At 35.4% G+C, this 25892-nt stretch overlaps 1 long non-coding RNA gene across 8 annotated transcripts in view; it reads right to left on the bottom strand.

Moving 5' to 3' along the window:
• Positions 1-19586: 19586 nt before the first annotated feature.
• Positions 19587-25892, bottom strand: part of LOC122706290 — a 49716-nt gene continuing 43410 nt past the window's right edge. For all 8 annotated transcript variants that reach the window (XR_006344362.1, XR_006344356.1, XR_006344361.1 and 5 more), the window contains 4 exons: positions 25759-25887; positions 25314-25442; positions 23372-23473; positions 19587-22457 (listed from right to left, as the gene is read on the bottom strand). This is a non-coding gene — a long non-coding RNA (uncharacterized LOC122706290). The remainder of the gene's footprint in view (positions 22458-23371; positions 23474-25313; positions 25443-25758; positions 25888-25892) is intronic.

Raw genomic sequence — 25892 nt, 5'->3', positions numbered from 1 at the left:
ATTTTACCTCATTTATTCCCCAATGCTCTTCTTTTATGGCAATCCAAGTTTCTGACCTGTATAATTCTCTTTCTTCCTAAAGAACTTCTAATATTTCTTGTACACCAGGTCTGTTGGCAAGAATTTCCTCATTTTTGGTTTGTCTGAGAGTATTTATATCTCCTTTATTTTTGAAGAATAATCTTGTTCTAGGTCAATATTTCTTTCCTGCAACATTTTAAATATTTCACATCACATTCTCTTAATTTTGCTTCTGATAAGTCCACTGTAATTCACTGTAGTTCTCTATAGTTAATGCATTGTGGGTATTTTTCTAACTTCTTTCAAGATTTTCTCTTTGTCTTTGGTTTCTTTCAATTGAGGGCTTCCCTGAGAGCTCAGTTGATAAAGAATCTGCCTGCAATGCAGGAGATCCCGGTTGGATTCCTGAGTTGGGAAGACTCCCTGGAGAAGGGAGAGGCTACCTACTCCAGTATTCTGGCCTGGAGAGCTCCATGGACTGTATAGTCAATGGGGTCACAAAGACTTGGACACAAATGAGCGACGTTCACTTTCTTTCAGTTGAATAGGTTATGCCTAGGCTTTAATGTTGTTACTGTTTGCTTGTGTGTGGTTTGTGTGCTTTGCATTTTTTCCTGCTTTCTGTTCTCTAAATTCCCACACTTGTGATTTAATGTTTTTCATTCATTTTGAAACATCCTTGACCATTATTACTTTGAAAATTTCTTCTGCTTTTCTGCTCTCTCTTCTCATTCTGGGATTCCAGTTATGTGTATTTAACTTTTTAAAATTGTTTGACAGTTCTTGGATGCTTTTTCCTTTATTTTTTCTCTTTGTATTTAATTTTGTGAAATTTCTATTGGATTGTTTTCAATAGCATTGTTTTTCTCCTTGTGTTGAATCTAGTGATGAGTCTAATGAAGGCATTCTTCATTTAGTGTTTTTTTTTTTTTTTTTGTAGCATTTCCTTTTGATTCTTGTAGTTTTTTATTTCTATGCTTATATAATCTATTCTTGCACAATGTCTTCTTTTTCCCTGAGAGCTCTTAACATGAATCACAGTTATTTTAAATTCCTCATTTGATAATTTCGACATCTGTGTCCTGAGTCTGGTTTTGCTGATTGTTTTATCTTTACAGACTGCTTTTTTCTTGCTCTGTAACATGCACTATAGTTTTTTGAGTTGTGTCTGGTATTTGGAATTGAGGTAAATAAGCCTTTGGTGTGAGACTTGTGGTAATCTCTTTAGGAGTTGTGTTCTGTTTAATGTTTGTATTGCTAGAGGTACCAGAAGTGTTAAATTACTTTAGTGTGTTTGTTTTTGTCTCCTCTCTTGACTCTGGGTTTCCCTAGGTACTTCTGAGAGTACTGTTGTCTTGTCAAGCTGTTGTCTTGAAGCTCTTTCAACTGTATCCACTGTTATTATAATGAAGCTTATTGGTGGGATGGTAAACTTGTGGGGGAGTTAAGTGATCCACAACATTTTTGAATAAGTTTCTCGTTTTATTTGCCTATGTCTTAGAATTGTGGCCTTTACAAGTATTTCTTCAGTAGCATAGTTGTTTTTCTCCTTGTCTCCTACCCTTTTCCCTGACTCTACTGTTCCTAATCTATTTCCTTGAAGCACTGACTTCTATTGACTTTCTTGTGTGGGTGTGTTTTCTGATTGGTAAGACTGAATGGCTATAATAGGCCAGAGTTAGAGGAATGCCCTTCCTTCAAGTTCCCAGGTCTTTCCTCTGAAGATCAGGCCTCAGCTATGGAAAATTCTTTGAGTTTATTTCACAAGGATCACTCTCCTCCACTACCCCAGTTCCAGAGATAAGGGTGTCTTGAGTTTTTTTTCTCGAATCTTTATCATAAGAAACATGTGAGATTCTTGTAGGTAAAGCCCACAAAAGTGTAAGAGTTTCCAGGAGTTTCTCCCTTTCACTTTATTCTACATTCAGCCCATCTCTTCATCTAAATTGCAGTTAAATTTTCCTACCAATTCGTAGCTTCTGTTTCAGCTAAGCAGATCTCACCTGTATCTCAATGGATTTCTGTCTCTCCAGATTTTGGGGTGGCAGTTTTCCCTGCAGCTTCAGGCCTCTTGATGGATCCAAGGAAACCATTGATTTCTCTGTTTTCCTACCTTTATCTTGCTGTAAGTACAGAAATAATGACTTCTTATCCGTTCATATTTCAGAGTTGAAACCAGAAATCTTAATTTTTTTAATGTAAAAAAGCAACTTTTACTAAATAAGTCCCAAATGGTTCTGATGCATCAGTTTTGACATATTTTACACAATGTGGCTAACTATTATTATATTTAGGATGTTTACATCTATAATCATAATTATGAACTATGATATAATTATGATTAATATTAATTAAATAAATTAATTAAATAAATTAAATTTAATTTACAATTAAAAAATTAAAAATTTCAAATTTTAAAATTAAAAAATTAAAAATTTTAATGTAATTTAATTTTTTCTTTATTTTTATATTTTTATTTTATTTTATATTTTATTTATTTATTTAATTTATTTATATATTATATATGTATTTTTATTTTTATTATTTTTGTTTATTTTATTTATTTACTTATTTATTTTAATTTAAATTTTATTAAATTAATTTAATAAATTAAATTTATTTAATTTAAAAATTAAAAATTAAATTTTAAAATTAAAAAATTTTAATTAAAAATTAAAAATAAATAAAATGTTAATATAATTAATATCATGATATAAACATGATATAATTATGATAATTATCATATAATATATATCATCATAATAATAGTAGTATTCTATAAATTCATTTTTAACAGTGTTATCAGGTTTAGTTAAGCTATTCTGAGAAAATGGGAATTAATACTATATTTTTTTCCTTAAATACTTGTAAAAATCTACTGGTGAGAATATTCATGACTGGAGTAGTCTCGTTTGGAAGGATTTTCACTTTGGATTCAGTATCTTTAACAGATACAGGACAATTTATACTTTCTATTTATTCTTGTGTGTTTTTTTTCACTAGCTGTGTTCTTAAGGAATTTTTTTCTATTTCATTGATACAGCTGACCCTTGAACAACATGATTTCAACTGTGTAGATCCATTTATTATATGATTGTTTTCAACAAGTATGTACTACAGGATTTAGTTGAAACTGTGAATGTGGATCCTTGGATGCAGAACCACAGATACAAGCTGCTGACTGTAAAGTTATATACAGATTTTCAACTGGGGAGGGAAGACTTATTTGTACCTCTAATTCATGTTGTTCAATGATCAACCATATTTTTTAAATGATTGGCAAATTATTTACTTTTCAAATGTTATTGATAATTACAATTTTAATTTAGGAAAAATTAAAATTATCTACAAAGGCAAATAAGAGTATTTAAATGACAATGAACTTTATGTTCTCATGTTTATGTTTAGGTTTGGATGGTGAGATTTAAAAAAAATGTCACATTTGCCGGAAGGACCTCATCCACATGTACAAAAAGGCTGCAAATTCTACTTTTCCTGATAAAATTACCCACTGCTCAGGAAGCTGCAAAAGTGGTTATAACTGGTTTTTAACTAAATCTTTACATTTAGTAAACACTACTAGAACTGATCTACTCTCCAATCCTTCCAATCATCTCTATTTAGCTTTGATCAAATCAATCCATCCAGTCAACTTCATTTTTGCTTTGATCTACCCCAAATGCTGCTTATTATAAATTTAGTCAAATTTCACTCATCCTCAAAATTCACTATAAATTTGCTTTTTTCTTCAAGAAGCAAAATGTTGAAATTTCTCTTGCAGTTTCTCCCTTACCAGACCAATAATTTGAAGTAAGTTTAGCACTTGGTTTTAAAATTTAAGCTAATTTTTATGTTTCTCACAGTCAGGGCATTGGTATTAATACAGGACATTAATTAATACAGGACATTGGTATTAATAAAGGACACACAAAAATCTCTATGCTCAACATGTTTACATTCTAGTGCAAGAAGGCAAACACTCATTAAAAATATTAATTAGGGTACTTTATGTTAGATAATAAGTATTAAAAATTATGGAAGAGGATACAAATAAACTTAAACCAGACATAGAGGATTTAATATGAAAACAAAAAAACTAGAAAGGGAAATACATTATTAGATCTGCAGCACTGCACTAAACATTGAGTTTTATAATAAAAACAAAATCAGACTAGAGACAAAACTACATCCTCCCATCCCAGACACCTGTAAACATTAAGTACTTTGGGAAAATAACAGTTTTGCATTAGCTGAGAATCTAAACAGTAAAAAAACAAAATAAAATAAGCAATCAATCAAGATGCTTTACATGCGTATCAGGCAACTAATAGCCTACATTTTACCCTTAAAGTCAAAAGTATAACAACGTTAAAGGATAAACTTGCAATTTAAAAAATCGATATGGGTGCTATAATATCAATTTTAAACACTACCACTATTACACAACTTGTTCCTTAGAAATGACAAGTATTCAGGTGGCAGATTTCTCCAATAACCCTCAGACTTTATCTAAATTACATTTGTTCTTCCACTGTAATACCATTTCTACTTTCTTGATAGGTAGGGAATCACTGTATAAATGGAATTACAAGCTAAACATTCTCCGGAGGGTCTAGGCCTCAAGTCCCTGAGGACTCCCCTCCACATAAAGAAAGTGGATAATTTGGAAACTGATATACTGCTATTTCTGTATCTAAACTGAGCCCAAACTGAAGATCTCAAGGAAGCACCCATTCCGGTGCACAAGACTTTCTACTTACATAGGTAGGATTGTTTGGGCTAAACATAGTGTAAAAGATTTATCCATCTACGTTGCTATCCAAACATGCACTGTATCTTCTAAAACCAGGAACTGAGGGCTAAAAACAGAAGCAAAAAACTTACACCAGTCCTTCTAATAGCTTAACCCTCCAATTCCAAAAACCTACTTGACAGAGACAGAGATTTGTTTAGGACCTCAGAGCCATAAATAGAATCGTTTTTCCCTGTTTCCCTATAGTACAACACCCATACCATTTTATTTTCAATAACTCCTTGAGGCAGTAAACTTTATAGTGATAGATTCGTGATCTAGTTTTTTGTTACTGTCACTCTGGATCAAAATAGTCCATACTTATTTGTCACTCAGGAAAATCAACAGCATATTTAGACTATGTCCCAAGGCAAAATATATCCACAAGGCAGAACTCATTACATTCCACAGATCTGATTAGAGAGATGTGAGAGAGTGATACAGAGTGATAATAAGTATACTTTGAGTGTAGTCCATTATTTTTTAAATCTTTAAGAATAAACAGGGTTCTTGATCTCTGCAGGAGCCTCAACAAAGAATGGTCAGCAAATTAGGTAACTTTAGAGTGCTCTGAAGTTTTCTAAAGAGGTAGCTGTTACAAAAGTAAACACCCATCAAGAGAGGATACCATGAAAGCTAAATAAATGCCCTAACAGGCAGCACTCACTAACATCCTATCCCTCACGATTGTATCTTTTGAGAGATTCAGATAACCTGTTGGTGCCATTGGCTCCAGAGTCATCACAGAGTTACTGGGAGAGATCTGCAGGTAAATTACATGGAATAATCTCTAGCACTCTCATTATGGATACTTAGCCACACCAGGTGACATCAAATGGAGAACTGCAAACATTTAACATGAAATCATCTACCACAGTAAAGACAAATTGACTACTGTTTCTCTAGTTGAGAAACCTTACAAAGTCACTGAGGGTGTCTGTGGTGAATGTCTCATTTGTTGTTCTTGATAAATCTGTAAAGGTGGGGTATGGATAAGAGCCCAAAACTTAGAATTCCTTTAAACATGTCCAAATAGATTTCATACTTTCTGGAAGGTGCTTTAAATATATATCATAATTGCTTATTTGGCAAGGGGGAACTAAAGCCTTATTGGAGAATTCCAGCTCTGCCAGTAGTAATATATTACATGATTTTGTGTTCCCAAACTATTTCTGAAATAATACTAGGCACAATCATTTTACTGAGACTGTAATTGAAGTTTTGCACATCTCTTCCAGTCACACAGTAACCTTACTGTCCACATTGCTCCAATCTTCAGGAAGGATAGAATAAACAGAAATCTTAAGGTCAAATTAGCAACATTCTCAGCTTCATTCAAACTCCCATGGCCTAACGATTGCTTTAATGACAATAAGCTTGATTCTTGGGGTTCAGTGAATTGTTCCTTTTGAGTTAGTAACAGGACAAGTCTAGTAATATCACCTCTACTTCTGGACTCTGCTCTATTGTAAGAAATCCTGGCCAAATATTTCAGATGAGTCACCAGCAATTCATCAAGTTGTATTTATAATAAAACTTTCTACCAATTCCTATCTGAGTGACGTGGACAAACTTGGTGTTCTGATTTAACTTCACTGGAATCCTCAGAGACCACCACGTATCTGTCTTGACCTTGTTGCAATAAATAGTCATAGCAGTTAAACAAGTAGAAATTTATGCCAGCTTGATTTTAGGTTAGGGTCTCCTTTAAATCAAATGACACAAATGATTTTCCTCAATAATCTCCTAGAAAGTGAAAGTGTTAGTCTCTCAGTCCTACGTGACTTTGTGACTCTGTGGATTGTAGTTCACCAGGCTCCTCTGCCCATGGAATTCTCCAGGTAGGAATACTGGATTGGGTAAGCCAGTTCCTTCTCCAGGGGATCCTCCCAATCCAGGGATCGAACCTGGGTCTCCTGCATTGCAGGAAGATTCTTTACCATCTGAGCCACCAGGGAAGTGTTGAGGATGGTGAGGCTGGTGCAGAAGTAAAATTTCACGAGGTTGATATTTAAGTGTGATGTCTTTCAATTAAAGAGGCATAAACCATCTTAAATCATTACTGGAGACCTCAAGCTAAGAAATCTTAGGAACCCATTAGAAGCAGATATTCTTTGGAAAGAAATGGCTTCCCCTTAAGATCTACAAAAAAATATGACAAACTGTCATGATTTAATCTGTATTCCTTCATTGTTTATTTTCTTATCTACCTGGTTTAAGGTTTAGGTTACATTTAATTATGCTACTTATAAGGCATTTATTATTTATATCACTTTATTTATTTTGCATGTAATCACTCCTTAGTACGATTCTAATAAAAACACAAAACACACAATTTATGTGTGAAGGGTTAAAGCATATAATCAAACTGATTGTTGAATTTGTACACATTTTTCATGGTGAACCACCCAATTTCTCTTGGTTTCAATTCTTTGAAATGAATCAGAAACTGAGGCCCAACCACTGAAGACAAAGCAAACACAACAACATACTAGATAGACAGAAATCTAAAATTACTACCTTGTCATATCTGGAGGAGGAGTTTCCTATGTCTATGAAAACAATACTGGCAGGTCTTTGGTGGAAGTCAGCTTTTGTAACTGAACTTTCACAGGAATAGAATTTCATGAGAACTACAGAGCAAACAATATCTACTTGGAGGTGTCTAATTTTCTCAGATTTCATAAAATTCACTATTTTTGCTTTAGATCTACCAATGATATTGATACTATAACATTTATGGTCTAGCACTAAGAGATCAGTAACACTGAAACATTACAAAAATATTTGAAAATCTCCTGGGGTATTTTGGCTTTAAACAGATCACTGTGTAGTTCTGAAAGACTGGTATTGGATTAGTGAAGCAAAAGTCTCTTGGTAAGATCCTGCACACTGGAGGAATCTGCTACCTTGATAAACTAAGTTCTGTCATCAGTATACTTTTGGACATCACTCAGGTCATATTTTGACCCATCAGTTTCTCTTCTAAGAAGAGATCCTCAGATAATTTAATTCTAGAAGAAAAATTAGATCTTGATGTTGGAATCCAAGCCTTACCACTCAAGGGGAATTCTGTATTGCTTACTTTCTCAAGTTCCCACAATGAAAAGATCGACCTTGAATGAAATTTCAGAGTGTATTGCCCTCTGTGATATACTCCTGAGACTCTACCAAGGTGGGCTCTTATTGTCATAAGGGGAACAAGCTTTGGTGATATTTTTCAGGAGCCAGCATTTGCTATATGTAATGTAATCAATTATTTTAAAATATATGTTTTCTCAAAGAGTCACAAGCAATTTTTATTGAACACATAATGTGCCAGATGCTATTATCTTTTGTAATTTTGGTAATGGCAGGCACATCTCACTTCCACTCACTACAGAGACAACCAAGAAACCACGGTGAATGGGAATTGGAATCCAGGAAATCTATTCTGGCGCTCATTTCCTTAATGAGTATGCAATTGCACCTACTAATATATTCTATTTCCATGATTACTATCTTGCTCACAACTATTTCTCCACTGCCTAGAAGAGTAACTTTCTCATACTACATGATCCACAAATATTTTTAGGTTGAATCAATGAATTTAAAGCATACTCTATGCTGGTACACAGAGTGATATCCTAGAATGTGGGCTTTGAATCCAGAAGTTCAAAGTTAAGACTAATATATATGCTAGTGAAGTGAAGTTGCTCAGGCATGTCTGACTCTGTGACCCCATGGACTATAGCCTACCAGGCTCCTTTGTCCATGGGATTTTCCAGGCAATAGTACTGGAGTGGGTTGCCGTTTCCTTCTCCAGGGGATCTTCCCAACCCAGGGATCAAACCCAGGTCTCCTGTATTGTAGGTAGACACTTTACCGTCTGAGCCACCAGGGAAGACACTAATATATATGCTACTTGGTAGTTATTTACCTTAAGGTAAATATTTTTTTGTGATAGAGAAAATAATATCTAGGTTTGCTCTAAAGATGACACGGTAGTATTATATTAAGCAGCAACCATAGGGGCTTCCCAGGTGATCCTAGTGGTGAAAAATCCACCTTCCAGTGCAGAAGATGCAGGAGACATAGGTTCGATCCCTGGGTCAGGAAGAACCCCTGGAGTAGGAAATGGCAACCCACTCCAGTATTCTTGCCTAGAAAATTCCAAGGACAAAGGAGTCCATGGGGTCTCAAAAAGTTGAGCATGACTAAGTGATTGAACACACAGGGGCTAGAATAGACTGGTTCACTAAAAATAGTGTTCATGATGACGACTCTTACATTGTTCCCCCCGCCGGTGTTTTTCTTCCCTACATGACATACTCCCTTACTTTCTTGCTCTTCAGCTTATTTCTGGTTATTTAGTAACTACGTAAAATAAACTGTTCTATAGTTTTAGTTTTCTGATTTTTTAATTTTAGAGGTTTCTGAGTATCTGGAGACAAGGCATGAAAGTGGACCATAACCATTTAATGCCTATTACATCTCAGCCAGAATCAGGGATTTAAAGGGCAGAGAAAAAGTAGGTGGAGTATGTGAGGGAGTAAGCTTATATTTTATTGGAGTAGCCATTCTACCCAGCTGCGGTAGAGGTAGCTGCTCTGTCACTAGGGCAATGTATGTCCCAAGACACCTTCCTTGAGCTCCAAACATTGGAGTTTCTCTTTAAGTGGATGTAAGCCATACCTAGATGTACACACACAGATTTTATAAGCAAGATGACAATAGATGCAGGGTAAGCATGAGGCTGGTACATAGCAAAATTTCATTAACTGGTAATGAAAGGATAGCCTTATCACATCTACTTCTGCATTTATTCACTCATTCAATGTATAATATTAATCAAACAACAAATAACCCTTCCAAAGGAAGGAACTGTATCAGTTCAAGCATATACAGCATTATGTTTGCAATCTTTTTAAGATGGGCTAGGAAAAGACCCATCATGACCTCCAAAATGAAATCTCATCATGATTTTAGCTATGGGTTCTCTCCAGAGACAACTGTCTCTTTCATAGAGAAACTAAAAGAAACTTCCCACAGCAGGTAGGGAACAAATCCTCTTTGTCCATTCACTCAATCATTCACCTTTTTGGCAATTTATTCAATAGATAAGCACTGCTATAGCATGCATCTATGCCCAGTACTGTATTAGATATAAGGAGAGTATAATCCTTCCTCTGGCTGATTTCATGGAACTCAGTATAGTGCTGACAGACAATGTGAAGTTGTTAATGCACTCCTATTGTCTATATCATACCTGCATCTCTGACACTGACCTCAAATTATGTTTCTTCATTATATCCTTTGAACTTTACACATTTGTTCATGCTCACTAAAACTCACATCAGATTGAAAGAATAATGTGTGTGTGTATGTATGCAGTTGCATATTCTTGAATCTATATATAGCTTTTTATATGTGTATATATATAATACATATAGTCTAAATATGTAATACATATAGTTGCTCATTTCTTTAATCATTGTATTTATTGAACACATACCATGACCAGAAAAGCATGAGAAGTACTAGTATCTTAATATGAAAAAGACAGTCTCAAGCTTACAGTTTATCAAGGATGAAACATTGACAGTAATTCAAATAAAAACAATAACTAAACAAAATTACAAAGAAGTCTAAGAATGATGACATAACTTCTCCCTGAAGTTTTATGTAGATAATATTTTTTCTAACTTTTTCTCAAATTATGTCTCTACTTTTGTTAATGATGAATCTAATTGTCCTCTAAACCCGGGTAGAGAAGGTCAATGTTACCTAGAAGAGTTTGGAACATGCTGAAGAGGGTTCCCTGTGGTCTGACACCAGGTATGCTGTCTAGAGCAGGATTCTCAGTTAGACGTCAGAGACAGAAAATACCAAGCCCTGCCATTTTAAATTGTATAAATATAACACGCAGTTGGTACTGCTTCCCCTATGGTCTACTCAGAACAAAAGTAGCTGCTTCTTCTAAGAGTTGTTAATATTGCATTTATATGTCTGCAAATAAAATTTAAAAATTGGTACTCTAATTGCAGTTAGAGAAATGAATGGTCTCCAGTGTTTTCCTTCATCTGGTACTATTTTCATTTAGGTGGATGAAACCTTTCCATTTGTTGTACAGGCCAATGTCCTATTTTTATTATATATTAGAGACACAGTTTCTTTTTCAAGTTTGTTCCTTTTGTTTATAAGTGTTAGGAAGAGAAATATTAATTTAATTTTATACACTCAATTCTACAATAGCCTGAAAAGAGCCTCACTGAGATGAAGGATGAGCAGGCAGGGTGGAGGTTGGGAGCTCCTTTCAGTGGAAAGGAATCAAAGCAAAAAGGAATAATTTGTGTGCCTAACATATATTACATTCTTTACTCCCTAGTTCCTTTGAGAAAGTTCTACCATACTTTTATATCCTATGTCTAACTGGTTGGGCTTTCCAATGGAAAATTGCCAATAATTTCGAGATTATACCAATGTGGTGCATTAACATAGCCTTTTGGATATTCATGACCTGAAAGTCTTTGGATCTTTATCAAAAAATGTAATAATGTTGACAATGTGGTAGTCAGCCACAATGATGCCGCCACAATGAAATAAGTGCCATCCCAAGCTGCTCTTTTAAGAGCAGGGAACAGCACACAGCTTTGTAGAGTCTTTTCTGCGTATAAAATGTAGGAATCTGAAGGTCAAATGGTCATGAAAGTAGAAAATTTGCAATAGCCATATTCTTTCCAAGTCAGAGTGAGATGAGAAATCTTCACCAACACCTCCAGATGTACACTTATTTCCTGAATCTCTGACCCTTAAAAGAGTCCATTTAGGAGGTTATTGCCTCAGGAAGTAAGTGATGCATTATTACTCATTTCAGCAGCCTGAGGCCAAGACAGAAAGAACTACTTTTTCTCTAAAGGTAGAGTCTTGATTTAAATACCATGATAAATAATAATGCCCAATTATGTTTCATATCTCAAGATGTCTCCTCAATCAAATTGCCTATGTGCTTCAAAAGAACTGCATATACAAATTTGAAATCTAAAGCCTAATCCTAAAGTCCTGATAGAAGGAATTTTTAAGTCATAATAGTCCGTAAAGAAGGAACTCTCCAACTACTGTCATCATATACCTTTTAAAGCCCTAGAAAACTGAACTCTTTAGATCACTGAACATACTTGAGCAGGGAGGGAGTCCTTCCTGTTGTCTATCAGATTATAATGCATATTTGGTGATATGTAGGATTGTTTGATAATGTAAGCCTGTGGTTAATTATTGACATGTATGGTCATAAAGGCTTGCATTAGAGCACTTGGCACACTGGTAGCAGGTAGTCGCACTTAAACTTTATAGCTGCCTGGCCATTTTTGCAACTAACTCCCTTTCCCTTTCTCTTAGAGAACATTCTCTTCTAGACTATGAGGTATTGGAAGAGCTGATAATCATGAGGTACCCTACCACCACTGGGGATATAACCAGACTACTCATGGTTCCTCTTTTTTGAGTCAATGAACATCTTAGTGACTCAAGTCAGGCCCACTCCTCCACTCTTGGACTTCTACATAGAAATGGGGAGAAAAAAGTTCACATTTTACTCAAATTGCAAAATAGATAAACTGACTTTAGAACTTAATTTTTTTTTTTTTGCCAGTCATCTAAATTAAAAAGATGCAGAATTAAAGCCAAGAAACATAACCAAGAGATGAGAAATGAGCAGAAGTCAGATGCTTCTTTAGATCCTGGACTCCTGGATTCCACAGAGAAAGCATTTCCTTTTCCCCTTATAAGGTATTGTGTAGTATATGTTTCACTTATAAGCAAGGGATATGACTAATCAAGACAATTATGAGGAAATGCAAAGAGTGGCTAATAATATCAAGGTTGAGGAATTATATTATTTCCTGAGTGTTTCTTGAACAGTTCTTTTTGAGAATATACTACTTCCAATGGGGGAAAAAAGTTAAAAGTGATGTGAAGGAAGTATCATGGAGCGAGAGGTGACAACCAAATTCTCTTTGATACGTAATTATTGTTGATTATACAGTGTATCTGGTGCTGCAAAACAGAATCCAATGATGAAATAAATTCACTAATTTGACTTTGTGTAATAAATATATTTGTAAGGATATTAAAATTAAAGATAGTTATACAAATGCAGTATGTAACTAGGGGACTAAAATCTGAGATTATGCCAACAAAATGAAGCAAGGATGTGGACAGAATCGAGGTAAAATGGTTAAGCAAATAGTTCTGCAGTTAAGGTATATCTGGGTTCAAATTTTGCCTCAATCAGTTACTATAATGACTACCATTATTGTTGCTGTTCCCAGCATCTGTTCACGCCAAGCTGCTTTATCTGTTTATAAAGACATTTATTATTTAAAAGAGCAATTTGAGAAAGGCAGTATAAGTATGTTCACAATTTAGGCACATATATAAAATATATTACATATATTATGTGTCAAATTTGTACTATTATAAAATGTATGGGTTAATTGGAAAATTTATGAAGTTCAAGATTTACAAACATTTCAGCACACAATCTACCACCTTTAATTGTGCACTTAATAATAAAAACATTTATTGTCATAGTTATTAATTATTTTATTACATGAATAAGGAATCCATCTGTGTAGTTGATAAGACGTGTCTGAATCTTTGTGACCCCATGGACTGTAGCCTGTCAGGCTCCCCTGTCCATGAGATTTTCCAGGCAAGAATACTGGAGTGGGTTGCCATTTCCTCTTCCAGGGGATCATTCTGACCCAAGGATTGAACCCACATCTCCTGCATTGGCAGGCAGGTTCTTCATCAGTGAGCCACCAATGAAGCCCCTAAATCTGAGAGTTTGTTTTTATTTTACATGTGCATTCATTTGTATTGTTTTTAAATTGCACTTAAGTGATATCATACAGTATCATACAAGTCTCTTCTCCACTCTTGGCTGCCCTAAACCCAGTGCAATGCTGTGGCACAGAGGTGGTGGGAACAGAGCATTACCAAGTAGATAATGGGATCATTCACAGGAAAGCAGTCAATGCTGCTTCCCAGTGGACAGCCGTGGCCACTGAGCACACAGTGCAGTGTATGAGCAGGGCTCTTGCGAATTGGGGGCGGGGACAGAGGGTGGACTAGGTGTTCCTTGAGTTCCCAAAGTTGGGTTAGAAGGGAAAGAAGAGTACAGTGACCAGACTCCCCTTGTCCTAAAACAGGCAACCTGATGCTGAATCCCAAATACCTGTCCATTGCTGGGAGATAATTGAAGACACACCCTAGATAGGTGATATTTTCTTTTTTCAAAAAAGAAAGCCACTATTAACTTGATCAAATTAAAATATATGTTTGCTTCACCATATAACTTAAAGATATGTATGTAACCTAAGTAAAATGGAGGAAATACAAGTTACATAAAAACAGATTAAAGTCATATAAAACACCATAAGTCACTTTAAAACAAGAGAGGATTATAAAATGACATATGCAAATAAAAACAGCACTGCCTGTCATATAAATGAGAATAATAAGATTATAATATCTCATCCAAAAAGTGATATTAAATTTTAAAATATTCAAAATAACATACCAGAGATTTAAAAAGAGCTTTCAATAGAAAAATAAGATGATTGCAATCCACAGGAAGATAAAATTGAATTGACTCCATTAAGCTTAAATACCATAGTATCAAATTTTATAAAGCAAAAATTGCACAAAATCCACAAGATTTAAAGAAAACTACAGCTTTAAAGCATTTTATCCAGTGATGAAACTCCAATTGAGCCAATTAAAATCCTAAAAGATGATGCTGTTAACAGTGCTGCAGCCAGTATGTCAGCGAATTTAGAAAATTCATCAGTGGACACAGGACTGGAAAAGGTCACTTTCATTCCAATCCCAAAGAATGTTCAAACAACACCACAATTGTGGTCATTTTACATGCTAGCAAGGTAATGATCAAAATCCTTCAAGCTAGACTTCAACAGGACATGACCTGAGAACTTCCAGATGTACAAGCTGGATTTAGAAAAGGCAGAGGAACCAGAAATTCAATTGCCAACATCTGCTGAATCACAGAAACGCAAGAGAATCCCACAAAAACATCTACTTCTGCTTCACTGACTATACTAAACCATTGACGGTGTGGATCACAACAAACAGGAAAATCTTAGAGATGGGAATACTAGACCACCTCACCTGCCTCTTGAGAAACCTGTATGCAGGTCAAGAAGCAACAGTTAGACCCAGACATGGAACAACAGACTGGTTTCAAGTTGGGAAAGGAGTACGTCAAAGCTGTATACTGTCACCCTGCTTACTTAACTTATATGCAGAGTGCATCATGCGAAATGCCAGGATGGATGAAGCACAAGCTAGAATCAAGATTGCCAAAAGAAATATCAATAACCTCATTTATGCAGATGACACCACCCTTATGGCAGAAAGTGAAGAGGAACGAAAGAGTCTCTTGATAAAAGTGAAAGAAGAGAGTGAAAAAGTAGGCTTAAAGCTCAAATTTCAGAAAACCAAGATCATGGCATCCGGTCCTATCTCTTAATGGAAAATAGATGGGGAAACAATGACAGACTTTATTTTGTGGGTTCCAAATCACTGCAGATGGTGACTGCAGCCATGAAATTAAAAGACACTTGCTTCTTGGAAGAAAAGCTATGACCAACCTAGACAGCACATTAAAAAGCAGAGACATTACTTTGCAGACAAAGGTTCATCTAGTCAAAGTTATGGTTTTTCCAGTAGTCATGTATGGATGTGAGAATTTGACTATAAAGAAAGCTGAGCATCAAAGAATTGATGCTTTTGAACTGTGGTGTTGGAGAAGACTCTACCCTTGGACTGCAAGGAGATCCAACCAGTCCATCCTAAAGGAAATCAGTCCTGAATATTTATTGGAAGGACTGATACTGAAGCTGAAACTTCAATACTTTGGCCACCTGATGTGAGGAACTGACTCACTGGAAAAGACCCTGATGCTGGGGAAGATTGACGGCAGGAGGAGAAGGGGACAACAGAGGATGAGATGGTTGGATGGCATCACTGACTCGATGGACATGAGTTTGAGCAAGCTCTGGGAGTTGGTGAGGGACAGGGAAGCCTGGCAAGCTGTAGTCCATGCGATCATAAAGAGTTGGACATGACTGAGTCATTTGAGTCAGTTCTAATGAGATGGATGAAACTGGAGCCAATTATACAGAGTGAAGTTAAGTCAGAAAGAGAAACACTAATACAGTATATTAATGCATATATGTGGAATTTAGAAAGATGGTAATGACAATCCTATATGCAAGGCAGGAAAAGAGACAGATATAGAGAACAGACTTTTGGACTATGTGGGAGAAGGCAAGAGTGGGATGATTTGAGAGAACAGTATTGAAAGATGTATATTACCAGATGTAAAAGAGACTACCACTGCAAGTTCGATGCATGATCAGGGCACCCAAAGCTGGTGCTTTGGGACAACCCAGGGGGATGGGATGGGGAAGGAAGTGGGATGGGGGGTTCAGGATGGAGGGACACATGTGTACCCATGGCAGATTGATGTTGATGTATGGCAGAAACCACCATGATATTGTAAAATAATTAGCTTCCAATTAAAATAAATTGATTAATTAAAAAAACCATGTGACAAACATCCACGGGGTAAACAATAAAATAAAATTATGGTCTTCAGACTAACCAATAGAATTTACATATTTCAAAGATTGCTTAAGTATTAATATTATAATAATGGTTATATAAGATGTCAACATTAGAAAATCAAGGTAAAGAATATACAAGTATTCTCTGTACTATTTTTGAAAATTGTAAGTCTAAAAATTACTTCAAAATGATAAATAAAATTTTGGGAAAAATTAAACAGAAACTTTACCAAAGATTTATAACTGGCAGCTAATCTTATAAAAATTTATCTTCTTAAGTGACCAAACTGTAAACTGAAGTCACAATAAGATAACATCTCACACTTATTCAACTGAGTAAAAGAACGACAACTTCAAATGTTGGTGATGATGGATTGTAGAAAATATCATATATCACAGGTGGTGATTGTGAAAGTTTCCACCTATTTAGAAAACTCTTTGACAGTTTCTTATAAAATTAAGCAAACTATATCTTACAATCAAGCAAATTCCATTTTTAGGTAATTGCATAAAAGATTTGCCAACATATTAAAAATAGCTAAAAACTGGAAACAACCCTCATGCCCATCAACAGGAGAATGAATAATAAACTGTAACAGTCCCATTCAATGGAATATTACTCTACAATTAAATAGAAAAAAATGTTAACCTACTGGTACAGGGAATAATACATGTAAATCTCAATATCATTAAGATGAGTGGAAGAAGTCAGACATATACTGTGTGATTCCATTTAATTAATTGCAAGAACAGGTAACACTAATCTATGATGATAGAAATCAGAATATTGTCTCCTATGAGAATTAGGCTTAGGAGGAAGGAAGTAGTAGAGGAAGTTCTCAAGTAATAAAAACATTCTACTTCCTGAATAAGGTAATAGTTACATGGATATATACTTTTTTTTTAATTGAATTCTTTTTTTTTTTTATTAGTTGGAGGCTAATTACTTCACAACATTTCGGTGGGTTTTGTCATACATTGATATGAATCAGCCATAGATTTACACGTATTCCCCATCCCGATCCCCCCTCCCACCTCCCTCTCCACCCGATTCCTCTGGGTCTTCCCAGTGCACCAGGCCCGAGCACTTGTCTCATGCATCCCACCTGGGCTGGTGATCTGTTTCACCATAGATAGTATACATGCCATTCTTTCGAAACATTCTACCCTCATCTTCTCCCACAGAGTTCAAAAGTCTGTTCTGTACTTCTGTGTCTCTTTTTCTGTTTTGCATATAGGGTTATCGTTACCATCTTTCTAAATTCCATATCATTACACGCCAGTCAGAATGGCTGCTATCCAAAAGTCTACAAGCAATAAATGCTGGAGAGGGTGTGGAGAAAAGGGAACCCTCTTACACTGTTGGTGGGAATGCAAACTAGTACAGCCGCTATGGAAAACAGTGTGGAGATTTCTTAAAAAAACTGGAAATAGAACTGCCATATGACCCAGCAATCCCATTTCTGGGCATACACACTGAGGAAACCAGATCTGAAAGAGACACATGCACCCCAATGTTCATCGAAGCACTGTTTATAATAGCCAGGACCTGGAAGCAACCTAGATGCCCATCAGCAGATGAATGGATAAGGAAGCTGTGGTACATATACACCATGGAATATTACTCAGCCATTAAAAAGAATTCATTTGAATCAGTTCTAATGAGATGGATGAAACTGGAGCCCATTATACAGAGTGAAGTAAGCCAGAAGGATATATACTTTTAAGAAAACTCAATGAATTACACAATCAAGATACATGAAAAAAAAAAAAAGATACATGCATTTAACTATATAAATTTTACCTGCATAGAAGTATAAATATTAAAAAGTAAGAAAGTTCTCATTACTGATATGAGATATCTGTTAGAAATGTTAAAATATTTATATATTACTTAAATGTATAAAATAAAAGGAAGTACGTAACATTACGAAAGTATGTGTGGGTGTGTGTGCATATGCATATACTCACATACATTTTGGGATGTGTGGGTGTGTGTGATGTGTGTATATGTATGTTTGAAAGGAGACACGGGAAACCACAACACTAGCTGTCTCCAGGAAAGGAAAACTGGGTGACTATGGAAGACAGAACTGAAAAGGTAATTACCTTTCACTGAAAATCCCTTTGTAAATTTTGAATTTTGTAACATATATTATGATTTTAAAAATGAAAAATATAAAATGCTTCTGGAGGAAATCAGTGTTATGAATTCTCTAACTTATTTCAAATACTTTAAAAGCAGCATGAAGCGAATATGGCAAAATGTGGTAGAACATAGATTACCGGTATTTGCAAGGTCAGAGTTCTTTTCCCCTTATACTCTGTATGCTTACAATGTATTAATTATGAATTTTTATAAAAATCAGAACAGAGGAAGTCTTTCATTACCAAGAACAACTTAAAATAAATGAATTACACATGCTTAAGAATTCATTAGGAAAAAACCACAAGGGAATGTAGAAAAAATAAATAAATAAAAACATTACAAAGATACACTGATAAGTAATACCAGAGAGCTGACTGGGGAACAGGGGAATGGACAGCTAGTGATACTAAAAATCCATGAGTCAAACTCATTACATTAAAAAAGACATAGCAGAAATAACCAAAATGGATGAAAATGGATATTAGCTGAAATGAGAAAAATTAATGAACATTTTGTATTACTTCATTCTACTGTGTTTTTCTACTAGGAAACAAGTTACCTGTAAGGTATAAAACAAAAAATAAGCAATAACCATAGAAAATGTGAAAACCACTAAAAACAGGAGAGTTCTATTCCAAAACACCAAAAACAAAGGAGAGTTCAGATGATTTAAATTATGTGTTTGTTTAACTGCTGATGAAAGCTAAAGCTTTCAACCTGTTCTAGAGCATAGAATAAAAAGAAAATCCTAAAATTATTTAAACACAAGCAGAAAATCCAATATATAAACATGACAAAAATAGAACAAAAAATAAAATTACAGATGAATTTCAGTTAGCAGTATGCCTGCAAAAATTCCAAATCAAACTAAGATACTCATATTTCAATAGTAAATTTAAAAAGCAACACTTTTTTAACCAAAAGGAGTTTGTTGAATGAATAATAAAAGGAAAAAAAAATTTCAATACTAAAAATGGACTATTTCACAATGACAAAAGTTTAAGGAGTTTAATTGTTTATGCAAAAAGCATTTGGTTACATCCACCACTTGGTTTTGATTAAAATTCCTTAAGAAATACATAAAAGGTAAGAGAGTTCACCTAATATAATATATAAGAATCTCAAATTTAAAGTTAGCATTTTGATGACAGACCATTTACATCAAAATAACTTACCTATTGGAACTAAGACCTGATACCACCCCCAGTAGGGTCTTATAAACAAGACAGAACTGTAAACCAACAAATGCACTCAGTTTGTTCATCTATGCGTACAGTTCTTCTATCATTGATAACATGCTATTCACATAGGGAAATAGCTCATTCATCAGACAAAAATTTGATTATATAAATTCAATCAATGTTTTCATCCTACTCTTTCACCAAGTTTAAACTCTCACAGGATAAATTTTGCCCACTCCTAACCAGTTCCTTGCTTCCCTGGTGACTTAGTGGTAAAGAAAACCACCTGCCAATGCAGGAGATGCGGATTCAATCCCTGGGTCGGGAATATCCCCTGGAGAAGGAAATGGCAACCCACTCCAGTATTCTTGTCTGGGAAATCCTATGAACAGAGGAGCTATGGGGTTGCAAAAGAGTTAGATGTGACTTAGTGACTAAACAACAAGACAAGTTTTCTGCCTTGAAAATCCTACCCTAAACCATCATCCCATCCCTCACGATCTTAATTTCCTGCTTTTGAAATACTACTAAACCTTGTCAAAGTGCTGTTTTCCCTTTCTGCTGTAGTTTTAATAAACTCAACTTTGCTTGCTCATAGCTGTCTCTGAGAGTCTTTTTGCGTAACAGACCAGAAACAACATGCTAGTAAAACCAAGAAAGGTCCATTAAAACCTAACTAAATCAAGGGTGGGTGATATTTCCACAATTGTTGAAGTGCTCTGAAACTACCAGTCAGTAAATTTTATCAACATAACTAAAATCCAGATAATCTGGGAGAGAAGAATCACAACTATTAGTATTTTCAAAGGATTTAGTATGTAATTTGAAAAAAAAAAAAAAAAAAGGAAACTCCATGAAAAAGAGGAAGGAGACCACTTACCCCTAAAACAACACAAAACTTTTCAGATACAGAAAAATTATCAAGTAAGAAAATAAACTGAAAGAAGATACTCCTGACACAAAGTGAAAATATTAACAATAATTAAAATTATTGAATAAAAAGAAGGACATACCTTATCCTTGAATAGGAAGACTATTATTAAAAACCAATTCTCCGCTAAATTAATTTATTAAAAGTTGATGAAATTGCAGTCTAAACTGTAATTTCTTCTAACGAGAAGACACGAGACAGGAGGCAGAAGAAGAGACACACAGACCCACAGAACAGAAATGGCGCCCGTCACAGATGAGACTATAGCACATGTGCAAGATGGCAGTACAGACAAATGGGCAATTATTGGCAAATAATCGCAGGTAATGGCAGATAACTTGGCAACTCTAAGATTCCAAATAAAAAGTTTCTGTGATTTAAGAACTCGAATTAAAAAAACACAAAAGAATTAGAAGTTAACATAGGTGAAGAGTTCTATGGGATCAGTATAAATATCTTTCCAAAATGACATGAACTCAGAAGCCATAGAAGCGAACATGGTTATACCTGGACATGTAACAATCAAATACATTCTTATAACAAAAATGAAGCTTAAAAGTGTGTAAAAAGTGTCTGCAATGCATGACAATCCAAAGCTTATTCCCCCAATAAGAAATGAGCTCTTTGAAATCAGCGAAGGACTAAAACCTCCCCACAGCCCCAAAATTGGACATAAAAAGAAAACAAAAAATACAGATGGCTAATAAACATATGAAAAAATGATCAAACTCAAAAACAAAAGAAGTACAATTTAAGACAATAGTTTGGGCTATCACACTGGCAAAGATTTCAAATATTCATAAAATTCATTATCTGTGAGATTGTGGGAAAGTTGGCAATCTCATCCATTGTCATTTGAGGATCAAGTTGTTACCATGTATTTAAGGAAATCTTGTGGTCATTTTCAAAATTTGAAATATGCATATACTTAATCCCAGTATTTTAACTGTTAAGTAATTTATTATGATATAATATACAAATGCAAATTATTGATATATAGGGAGGTTCATTGCACAGAAATTTGGTACTAACATAAATATCTATGAATAAGAAATGTTTGAAACATTTAATTATATTTCATGTACAAAACAATCATGCAGTCATTCAACAGATGACACAGATATGTATTACTGAAACAGAAAAAAAGGGCATTGAAAAAACTGTTAAATGAAAGCAAATTTGCAGAATAATGTGTACAATATAGCTCTACTTCCAGAACCCCCTAAAATAGCTTGTGTCTGTGTGTGCGCATCTATCTGCTTAAAGAACGCACACAACTCCCTTAATAGAGGAAAACTTGGAGATAGGATTAGGAGAGAAAAGGGCACTTAATTTATATATTAGATGTTTAAATATGCTTTGAAAATTTTTGAAAAAAAAATTAATAGATCTTATTTTTTAAATTTACTACATGGCAAATGAAAATTATAAATGTATATTTATGGGAGTACTGAGCAATTCCATCACTTTGAGTTTCTTGTGCAATATAATTTCCTCTACTGAGGCTCCTGGGATTGAGTCAAGTGGAAGCAAGGGAAACAGTCACCATGCCCAAATTAAAGTCTCATCGATGATATCCCAACATGAGCATTTCTCAGTTAACCATTTCTTATCTGCAGGAGGTATCCACTGCAACATAGGAAAGAGAAGAGTTTCCAAGCACAAAGAAGACTGTGTCACTGTATTGGAGAAGCTGGTGGCAGAAGTAATGGCACCTACAGTAACAAATCCACCTTGTCTCTGTGGTCATCACCTGCAAGGACATAGTGGGGAAAATTGGCAAAGGTGAGGCACACATTTTCTCAGGAGCCTGTCCGAGGGCTATGAAGTCCTTGTACACTCTTCTTCTATGTGTTCTGGAACAAATATATCCAGAATACACAGAGAAAGCCACATTTTCAGCAGCTGGGTACCTGCTATGGCCAGAAAAATAACTAAGATTTCTAAAAATCAAGGATGCCAAACACTGGTGATACATTTTCTCCTTTGCTTGGCCAACAAATGGAGATCTCTAACTAATTCAGACTTTTATCTGTCTCTTTCCCTCTGAATTTGACTCATTAAAGTGCTAGGTCATTCATTCATTGAATCAATTATTTCAGGCAAAATTACTTGTCTACCCTTCAGTCTAATGATTACTGAGAATTACTATATCTCATGAATATAATAATTCTCTGGTAACACAACAGATCCAGCAAAGAAGTTTAGTCTGTGTGTGTGTGTGTGTTAGTTGCTCAGTCATGTCTGACTCTTTGTGACCCCATGGACTATAGCTCATCAGGCTCCTCTATCCATGGAATTCTTGAGGCAAGAATAGTGGAGTGGGTTGCCATTCCCTTCTCCAGGGGATCTTCCTGACCCAGGGATTGAACCCAGTCTCCCGCATTGCGAGCAGATTCTTTTACCGTCTGAGCCCCCAGGGAAGCCCGAGTTTACTTTACTAGATAAGAAAAGTTAAGGAAATATTTTATATTAACTGTAAATGTACTGAGATGTAGAAAAACTATGAAGGTATATAAGAAAAGCTGTATCTCAACTCATTACACAATCTAGCCTTTCAATTAGAATGTAGCCATAAGACATAAATCTTCAGAAAACTGACACCTAACTTCCTACACAGACGTGGTTGCTCCTAGAAAGCAAGGACTATTCTGACAAAACCCTTACCTTCAGAGGGCAGCCCTCAGACAAGAGGGAGGCAAAAGGGCTCTGTCTGAAGAGTCTTCCTTCAGGCGTTTACTGGTATCATTCATCCCAGGAAGTCATCTTCTGAGGGGTGGAGGGGGAGAAACACCACTTCCAGTGAAAAAGGCGATTCAGCTGAAGTTGGGAAGTCACCCCTTTTCCATACTGATTTCTTTTGGAAGCTGCTTCCTGCTCTGTTATACAGCACTGAAATTACAGCTAGCTGCTCATAACTCTACACATTTCAATATCAGGACCTTGTATCAGAGCCTTTCTCTCTGGTGCTTTTCCAAAACTGACTGAATTACCTGGATCCCACTGAAAATTATGTTTCTTTTCTATCATTTGTTATTTGTTCTGCTTAGATGGCCAGGTTATTTATAAAACCACTGTATATCGTCTACTCATATATCTATTCTCAATAAAAGTTTGTTGAGAGTCTACTCTATCATAACCCATTAGGAGCTTGTGTCACAAAAATGAACTTAAAAGCATCATGCCATTAAAATTAAAACCCCATTTGGTGAATCAATCATACAAAAACAAAAACAACTGAGAAGTAACTTAGTAAATGGTCTTACAGAGGGAGATTCACTGATAGCGATGTGAGTCTAAATATCAGTAGCATGTCACTGCTGCTTTCCTCTACAACCACCAGCTCTCAGGAAAACAAAATGAGACAAACAATAGCATTCCTCATGGAATCTACAGAATCAGCAGTGATGCTTCCTCTCTATGTTTAGTGATTTATGTCTTGTCTAACTAGTGAAAGTGAAAGTCGCTCAGTCGTGTCTGACTCTTTGCAAACCCATGGACTATACAGTCCATCGAATTCTCCAGGCCAAGATACTGGAGTGGGTAGTGGTTCCCTTCTCCAGGGGATCATCCCAACCCAGGGATTGAACCCAGGTCTCCCACATTCCAGGCAGATTCTTTACCAACTGAGACACCAGGGAAGCCCAAGAACACCGGAGTGGGTAGCCTATTCCTTCTCAGCAGATCTTCCCAACCCAGGATTCAAACTGGGGTCTCCTGCAATGCAGGTGGGTTCTTTACCAGCTGAGCTACTAGGGAAGCCCCCTGTCTAACTAAAGACTTGTCAGTTTCATCAATCTGCAGAAATCTAGCTTTTGGTTTCATGGGTTTTCCCTATAGTTATGCTGGGTTTTACCATTATGTCATTGACCTTTGCTCAAAAATTTATTATTTACTTTGGGTATTCTCTGCATGATATAATTAATAACCTTTTTCTTTCAAATGGTTTGTTTTTTATTCTGAAGTATCTCTCTTAGAAGCAATGTGCACCTGCTTAATTTTTTAAATGAAATCTTCCAGTTTCTGTCTTTTAAATTTAATATAATTGTCATGTGGTTAGATTTGTGTCTACCATTTTCCTATCCATTTTCTAGATGTCTTATATATTCTTGGTTTCTCTGTTCATTCTAAGCTGCATTGTTGTATTAAATAGACACTTCTTTTCACACTATTTTAATTAGTTGGTAGCTTTTTAAAAATATTTTTGAGTTATTTGCTTAGTATTGACCCTAGGGTTTATAAGAGGCACCTCAAATTATCACAATCTATTTCAGAATAACACTAATTTTGTTACCTAACCTTTTATATATCTTAAACTATCAGAGAAATGATTCTATCACTCCTTTGGTTCAGATTTTCCAACAGATCAATGACTGAAACCGTCTTTGGCCGTGGCATATTTATAAAAGCAACTATGAGCCTGAGATATGTGACAGTCACTAAACACTAAAGATCCCACCACCACTGGACAGATAGGCAAGCTGACAAGTCATGGAGACCAGCAGGCACAATCAGTGGTCCAGTTTCATGTTTGACTAATGCAGCAGATTCTCACTGTCACTGTAATTCCCTAAAAGGGTATCAGTGTCCTTTAGGACAAAATGCTTACCTCTGTGAGAATTCACACAGGCCTTTGAGGATGGAGGCAGAATTATTCCCAACACTCTTCTTTATGTCTCATCTCAAGGGGAAGGAATAAGCTCATCCATATGAAACCTAGTTTTTGGAACATGTCAGTCTGTGGGAAAGAATAAATGTGCATCTAGATGAGAAGTAGGCTAAGTTCATTTGTCAGCATATACAAGTCAGGAGTGTTCACTATGTATATGCATGTAATACATATAATCACTCTTCTGAGATACTTCTGATATTATTCAAAAGACTGATAGTGAAAAAATTTGGGGTAGAAAAGTGCCTCGTATGACTCACCAGATTATTAATGCTTCACACTCTTTGGATTAACAGACACCTCATAAAAGCAATAAAATTCTAAACTGCTTAATAACATAGTAAAAATAATCTAGCAACATACATTTATTACAACTGGATATTACCTCTAGAAAGCATTGCTGTGAATTTTCCCAGAGAAAGGAGCTCGTACAAGTGATGAAAACAGCACTTATTTGGGGTGGCAGTGGAATTCAAGCAGCAAAATATCCCTTCTCTTTAACATCACTTCCAGTCTACA

The sequence above is a fragment of the Cervus elaphus genome, chromosome 13, assembly GCF_910594005.1.
Source record: "Cervus elaphus chromosome 13, mCerEla1.1, whole genome shotgun sequence".
Taxonomy (NCBI): domain Eukaryota; kingdom Metazoa; phylum Chordata; class Mammalia; order Artiodactyla; family Cervidae; genus Cervus; species Cervus elaphus.
The sequence above is the reverse complement of the archived record's forward strand: the minus strand, read 5'-3'. Positions and strand labels throughout refer to the sequence as shown.